Below are 7,208 nucleotides of genomic sequence, written 5' to 3'. Positions count from 1 at the left end.
CCTCTTCTCCAAATGTTGGATTGACTAGATCTTGGCTGACAATATTGGCAGTTGTCTCATGTTCAGCCCCACAGTGGGTTACAGAATTCAGAGCAGCTACTCAATTCCAGGTTCAGCCAGGCCCACAGAGCTACAGGAGATGCCAGGGCTGGCTTGGGAATCACAGGGCCTATACAAAAAGCAATTCTCCTTCAGGGAGGGTGTGTGACAGACACCCCAGATGGCATCTCAGAGGGTATGATATGGTGCCTTTGTGCCATTGACGGTTGCCATCAGTCAGAGGCACCAGTCATCAGATGCCATCAGAGAGGCAAATTCTGTCCCTTCTTCTACCCATTAGCTGCAGGCTTTGTGTCATGACAAAGCACATCACACCGGGGTCCTTTCTCACTCCCTTGACGATCCAGCCAAGGAACAGCCCAAGCATTTGAACAGTGTTCCTGGGTACATCTTGCCTTCAAAGACAGCATCCTCCAAGCACAGCTATGCTTCATACCAAAACTCAGCTGAAACTCAAAAGGCAATGCAAGGTCACCAAGATGAGGTGTTTCTACTTCAGGAACAGTTAAAGAAAAAAGAGAGGTACTCCAGGACCACTATTAAATTAATTGATAATAGCTGTAGAGAGATCTGAGATTGCCTATGTTGTCTTTGCCTCGGTTACCACCAGCAAGGTCTCCAAGGCCTTTGTGCTTTGAGGCAGGACTCAGGAAGGGAAATGGGAACTACCAGTGGTGGATGAGGATCACGCCAGGGCTTACCTAGCAAACCACACCCTTACCAGTCCGTGGGACCAGAGGGGCTGCAATAAAGGGTACTGAGAGATTGTCTTTCACCAGGAAGTGTTGATCTGTTGTGATCCCAGTAAGGAAGGCACTCAGAATCTGTGAGGCATCATTTACAATGCTCTTCCTTAGGTCTAGCACTCTAAGGAGAGAATTGTACAGATAATTTTATGTCCCTTTAGATGGGTGGAACCCCAGGAAGTGTAGCATGGATGTAGAAGAATGAGGAGGGTGGATGCCCCCTGTATGAAGGGGAAGCTTGGATTTATGGGGGTCCTCCATGTGACGGGCATCAGGTTAGGTTAGCTTTTGTCACTGAGGATCAGAGGAGTCAGTAAGAGTGACATTGTGCTGGCAGTTACAAACTACCTGATGATGGGAGAGGAAACAGAAAAGGTCTTTTGTCACCCGAGGAATTCCCCAGGTTAATGATCAGGTGCCTATGGGGGACTGGCAGTGCCCTGGCATTCACTGGCCAGGCAAAGCAACAGGGTGCCAACAGCCTGAAGGATCTTGGGACACCTTCTTCACAGAGCTGCTAGGTGGGCCAACAAGGCTGATGCTCACCTGGACCTTGGCCAACAAGGAAATGCTGGTCAGGATGTGATCACCAGCGTCAGCCTTGGCGTCATGACCATGAAACTGTGGGGTCTCAGACACCAAAGGGCAGTGAGGGAGCCCAGCAGCAGAGCACAGACTCTGGACTCCAGAGGAGAAGTCTTTGACTTACTTGGGAGACTGATCCAGGTGGTGCCATGGGAAGCAGCTCTGAAGGGTGAAGGAGCATGAGCAAATCTGACAGGCCTGACAGGACAGCCTCCTCCAAGCACAAGAATGATCTCTCCAAGTACCCATGCAAAGAAACATTCCCCTCAGGAGAGAGCTCTTGCCATTAAATGGTAACAGTCAGGAATGAGAGAAAAAAAACAATGCTCTAAAAACTTCATTCCAGAGGTTACACACTATTAATTAAGAGCTACCTTGTCAAGTAAGACTGAATGACAGGAATGAAATGAATAAATGTATCAACATCAAAAAGTGCTGTGGTACAATAGGACACTCTGAAGGAGTCTGGATCAGCTCAAGGCTTTGCGTTTCAAGAAGGGAACACCAAATGCATGGCACCAGATGAACTCCTGGAGCCTTGCAAAAGCACTCACACCTCCAAGAGTACAGAGGTGACTCAGGGATATCCTCCCCTCACACATCTTGATGTGTTTCCTCAACTGGTGCTTCTCGAATGCATGAATCTTGAATGGAGAAACATGGTAATTACCTGAGGAATGCCTTGAGAGCTTCCTAACTTGTCAGTTAGTGATTAGGCAGTGACTGGAGGTGTGTAGTGATGTGAGAGAGGGTGAAGTTATCAACAATCAAGGAGGTGGTTCAGGGCTTTAGCAAATCCTTACAACCACACCTGAGCCCAGCAATGGAAAGCAGTTGATGTCTGTAGGTGGAGGAGGAGTAGGTGTGCCCTGGGAGTGTGGCTGCAGGACCCTGCACAAACCAGGGGTTACATGAGAATGTTCCATCAGGGGAGCATGCCTTAACCTGGCAGATGGGGAATGCCCATTGCTGGGGGTGGCTGAACACTGCTCCTCATGGCCCGTGAGCCGACCTTCCTGTCTTCCTCTCCTTCACTACCCACACTTGCCTGGAATTCAGGAAACTTCTGACATGTGGAAAGCAGACTCCACAGTCAGTGGGATTGTAAAGTAGGTATGTTCATGCAGCGCTTGGCAGCACAGGGGGTAGTCCCACCAAAGTCGTGAGCACCCGACTCGGCAGTTCGCCTCAAGTTTATACAGTCAGGTATTACATATTCACAATATGCCTATACATATGCATGAGCTATCCCCGCTTCATATTAAAATTAGCTCTGAGAGGTCATTTCCATAGTCTCCTCCCAGCTGCGCTTGCACAGTGCCTCTTTATGGTGGTCGTCTGGTGGTCGCAGAGATGAAGATAGATGACTCCGTCACCGCTAGTAACCTCTTTCCTTGTGCAGGCTCAGTGTTTTCTTGGTATTCACCCAAGCTGCAAGACCAGTCTTGGCTGGCTCTTGAGGCCAGCTCCTGTTTCTTATCAGGAACTGTCTGCCTCAGCTAATTTCAACAATGTAAGCACTAAACATCATCTTTCATCCCCCTTTATTATGTCTACTGAGATTCCTTTGGCTCCCCTTGTCTCACATACATCAGCCTTGAGAATCCATGAACCTCCTGGAGTGAGGTCTCATTGCTGCAGGGGAAGTGAGAAGGTTTTGGGAGACTCGTGCGAGTGCAGGGAGAGAGCGGGGTGTGCGTAGCAGAGAGTGTGTTACAGGCCAGAAGAGGACCCGAAGGAGCAAGTGGCAGTCATGCTACTGTGGAATAGTTCAAGTTGGGATTTTAGGGCAGCCGGAGTAATGGCAGTGTAGTGCTGGGCATATGGATCCAATCTGGGGATGCAAACAAGTCTGGGACTGGGACATCTCAGGTGATTGAGGACTGTCAGCAGGACTATGAAGGAGGCTGGATGAGTTGTGGGGAACTTAGAGGCATTGCCAGATCCCCAGAACACCACAGCTTTGTGTTTAAAGCAACAAAATCTACCACCAAGTTGTACACACACCCGCACTCACACTGACCCTCAGTAGAGGCCTGAGCAATTCATGAGGGAAAGGACCTCTTCTACCAGGCCCTGGGGGTCAGGGCTTGGCCACTCTGATGATTAACAAACACCAAGGGCTTACATGTGATCAGAGCCACCAGCTCATTGCCTTTGCCACCTGCAGCCAGTGTCTCCACGTTTTTGCATATTTAGCCCCCAGGGATCGACACATTGACTGGTCATTCCCTGCATGGCTTTGTCAGTGTTGGCCCTCAATGAGGCCTCCAACACCCTCAGAAACTTGGGGTTTTCTGCTGCCTTCCACTTTGTCAGAGGCTTGTTCCTGCTTTCAGTATCTGCAGTTCAGGAACTGGGCACCAGAGGGCTCCTTAACATGCAAAACACCCTAACAAGCCATGTCTCTGTGCATCACTTTCCCTAACTCTTCAAGTCTTTTGGGCCTCATTGGAGAAATTTCAGGAGTATAGCCGAGCAGAGAAGATTGAAATGATAAGTAACAAAAAAATCAGCATCTCTTCGTTTTCTTTGTCTTGCCGCTTACAGAACACATAATCTCAGCCTTCTCCAATTCATATTGATCCACAGCATCTGCGGATGATGTCTGAACATGTAGGAAGTGGTAAGATTGTTTCTGTCAGACAATGTATGGGAGATCATTGTCCTGTGCCCCATCGTCATCAGCGGTCCCTCACCACCACCTCCATCCATCATTTGTCTCTGTGGTCACCTGGACTTCCATCATGATTTCTCAAATCCAAGCTTTTCCCAGTAAAGTCTGTAGCTGAGTGATTCAGCTCATTTGAACAGATCCCCACTGGCTTTATTTGGAGAACCAGCTGCACACAATCACAGAAGAATGTTGCTTACCTGCCATTATTAAAAAAAAAAAAAAGGAGCAAAGAAAAACAATTCATTAAAAAATAATGTATGAAGTCCATGTTTCCTCCACTGAAGTCCACTTTCCGCTGCATGTCACCTTAGTGGAACACTTTCAGTGAGATACTCAGGAGAACAGGTACAAACACAATGGAGGAGTTGGCTCAAGAGACCATCAAGCAGACTACTGAAAGTCAAGGCCAGTTTTAAAGCACCTGAAGCTCTGAGTAGCACCTGGGTAGCTGAGAGGTGTTTGAATGGGTAGAGACCAATGAGGGGAGGAAAGCTGGATGGACACTGGGAAATGCAGACATCCAGGCAGGCTGCTGGAAAGATTTCTTTGGAAATGGTCAGTTCAAGCAGGACATGTGGAAACCCGTGAGAGAGTGGTGAGAGTCAATACACAGGATACTAGGCAGAGCAGTGTCACGGGTGTAATGGGGAAGATCAGGATATCTTCTCCTGAGCATAGTACCTGGGCTGGAAATTTCCACCTTGACATCATGGGAAAACATTGTCTGTGAAGGAGCAGTGTTTGATGCATTTCAGCTGATGAAAAATGTGCTCATTTTCTCTTTAAGAGTGGAGAACAGTTCCTGAGCTTTGCAGGCAGGGCACAGCTGTGCTTGTCCATTCAGGCCCAGAAGGTGCTCCCCATGCCAAGGCCAACGCTGGGCAGGTGAGGGGCAGTTCCTTCAGTTTATGCATGCTCTTTGCCAGGGATGGGATTCATCCTGCCTAGTTTTGATGGTGAGAAGAAGTCACCCAAATGGCATTATTTCCAGGAACATGGCCATATATCAAACACACCTTATGTGGGGCAATGACTCGGAGACACTGCAGCTGTAAGCTCCATCCCCATCAGGCAGATCTTGTCCTGGGACCAACTCTCTCACTTCCAGCTTGGTAATGGTGCTCCCCAACCATCTGCAATACAAATGTGGGTAGCAAATGAGCTCCACCCCAAGATTTGCACAAGCTCTTGGGACTCACAAAGTGCAGGCGTGCCTCAGGGAGGTCTTCCCCTCACCAAAATGTGTTTCCTCAACTGGTAGTTTGGGGTCCATGAATGTGGAATGGAGAGACATGGTCAATACCCAGGGAGGAAAGGGCAAGTGCTGCAGAGAAACACGGTCGCTGCCTGGTGCAGGCCCAGGGAATCACCCTCCGGGGATGCAGGTGTTGCTAAGGAAGCTGTCCCAAAGAGAGGCAGGGTCAGGTCCAGGTGAGCATCAGCATCGTTGGTCCGCCTAGCAGCTCTGTTAAGAAGTTGTCCCAAGATCCTTCAGGCTGTTGGCACCCTGTTGCTTTGCCTGGCCAGTGAATGCCAGGGCACTGCCAGTCCCCCATAGGCACCTGACCATTAACATGGAGAATTCATGATGCCTCACAGAGTCTGAGTGCCTTCCTTACTGGGATCGGAACAGACCAGCACCTCCTCAGTACCCTTGGCTGCAGCCCCTCTGCTCCCATGGACTGGTAAGGGTGTGGTTTGCTAGGTAAGCCCTGGCGTGATCCTCATCCACCACTGGTTGTTCCCCTTTCCCTTCCAGAGTCCTGCCTCAAAGCACAAAGGCCTGGGAGACCTTGCTGGCGGTAACTGAGGCAAAGATGACATTGGCAGTCTCAGATCTGCCTACTCCTATTATCAATTAATTTAATAGTGGTCCCGTAGTATCTCTCTTTCTTCTTTAACTGTTCCTGACGTAGCAACAGCTCATCTTGGTGCCCTTGAATTGCCTTTTGAGTTTCAGCTGAGTTTTGATATGAACCATGGCTGTGCTTGGAGGATGCTGTCTTTGAAGGCAAGATGTACCCAGGAACACTGGTAAATGGCTTGGGCTGTTCCTTGGTTGGATCGTCAAGGAAGTGAGAAAGGACCCAGGTGTGATGTATTTTGTGATCATGCAATGTCTGCAGCTAATGGGTAGAAGAAGGGACAGAATTTGCCTCTCTGATGGCATCTGATGACTGGTGCCTCTGACTGATGGCAACTGTCAATGGCACAAAAGCACCAAATCATATTTACCGAGATGCCATCTGGGGGAACTGTCACACACCCTCCCTGAAGGAGAATTGCTTTTTCGTATAGGCCCTATGATTCCCAAGCCAGCCCTGGCATCTCCTGTAGCTTTGTGGGCCTAGATCTGAACACCGAACTGAGTAGATGCTCTGAATTTTGTAACCCAATGTGGGGCTGAACATGAGACAACTGCCAATATTGTCAGCCAAGACCTAGTAAATCCAACAGATGGAGAAGAGGAAAAGAAAGACTGAGCTCTCCCTATGGCACATGAATACATACCATCAGATGAATGCCTCTATAGGCCACCCTGAACATCATGAGGAGGGACAGGTTCCATTGCCCTTAATTTGGGCATCAGCTGTCATTTCATTGGCCAGAGGAAATTCCCAGGAGCCACCAGAAAGAGGTGCTCATATTTTGTCCTGTCTCTATATCTGCCTGCACATATCTTTGATCTGTCTCTATTAGCTGCACACCTCTTTGACCACCTCTGGCACCTCCAATATCACCAGACTTTTGCGTCTGAACACCTCACTCCTGGCCTCCATGAACATTACTTAGCATGGCAGCTGAGGCAAGGAGCTGACATGCAGGTGCCTATTTCATGCAGACCTACACTGAGGCAAGAGGGATCCCAGCTCCTGTGGGTTTGTGATGGGCATGGGAGGGAGCTGAGTCCCCTTCCAGCCCCAGGACTACAGACCCAGCATGAGATGCCTCCATGGACTCAGCTGGCTCCCTTCCCTCAGCAGGGCTAAAGGAGATCCCTGCCTGTCACTGTCTGTGTGTCCTGCCCAATGATGGCAGAAGAAAGAGGCTGCCCAGGGAAGGGGTTGAGTCACCCTCCTTGGAGGTATTTAAAACACACTGTGTTTAGGACACTGTTTATTGGTGGACTAGCTGGTGTT

This window comes from Haliaeetus albicilla, chromosome 29 (genome assembly GCF_947461875.1).
Source record: "Haliaeetus albicilla chromosome 29, bHalAlb1.1, whole genome shotgun sequence".
NCBI classification, from domain to species: domain Eukaryota; kingdom Metazoa; phylum Chordata; class Aves; order Accipitriformes; family Accipitridae; genus Haliaeetus; species Haliaeetus albicilla.
This window is presented reverse-complemented; position numbering follows the sequence as displayed.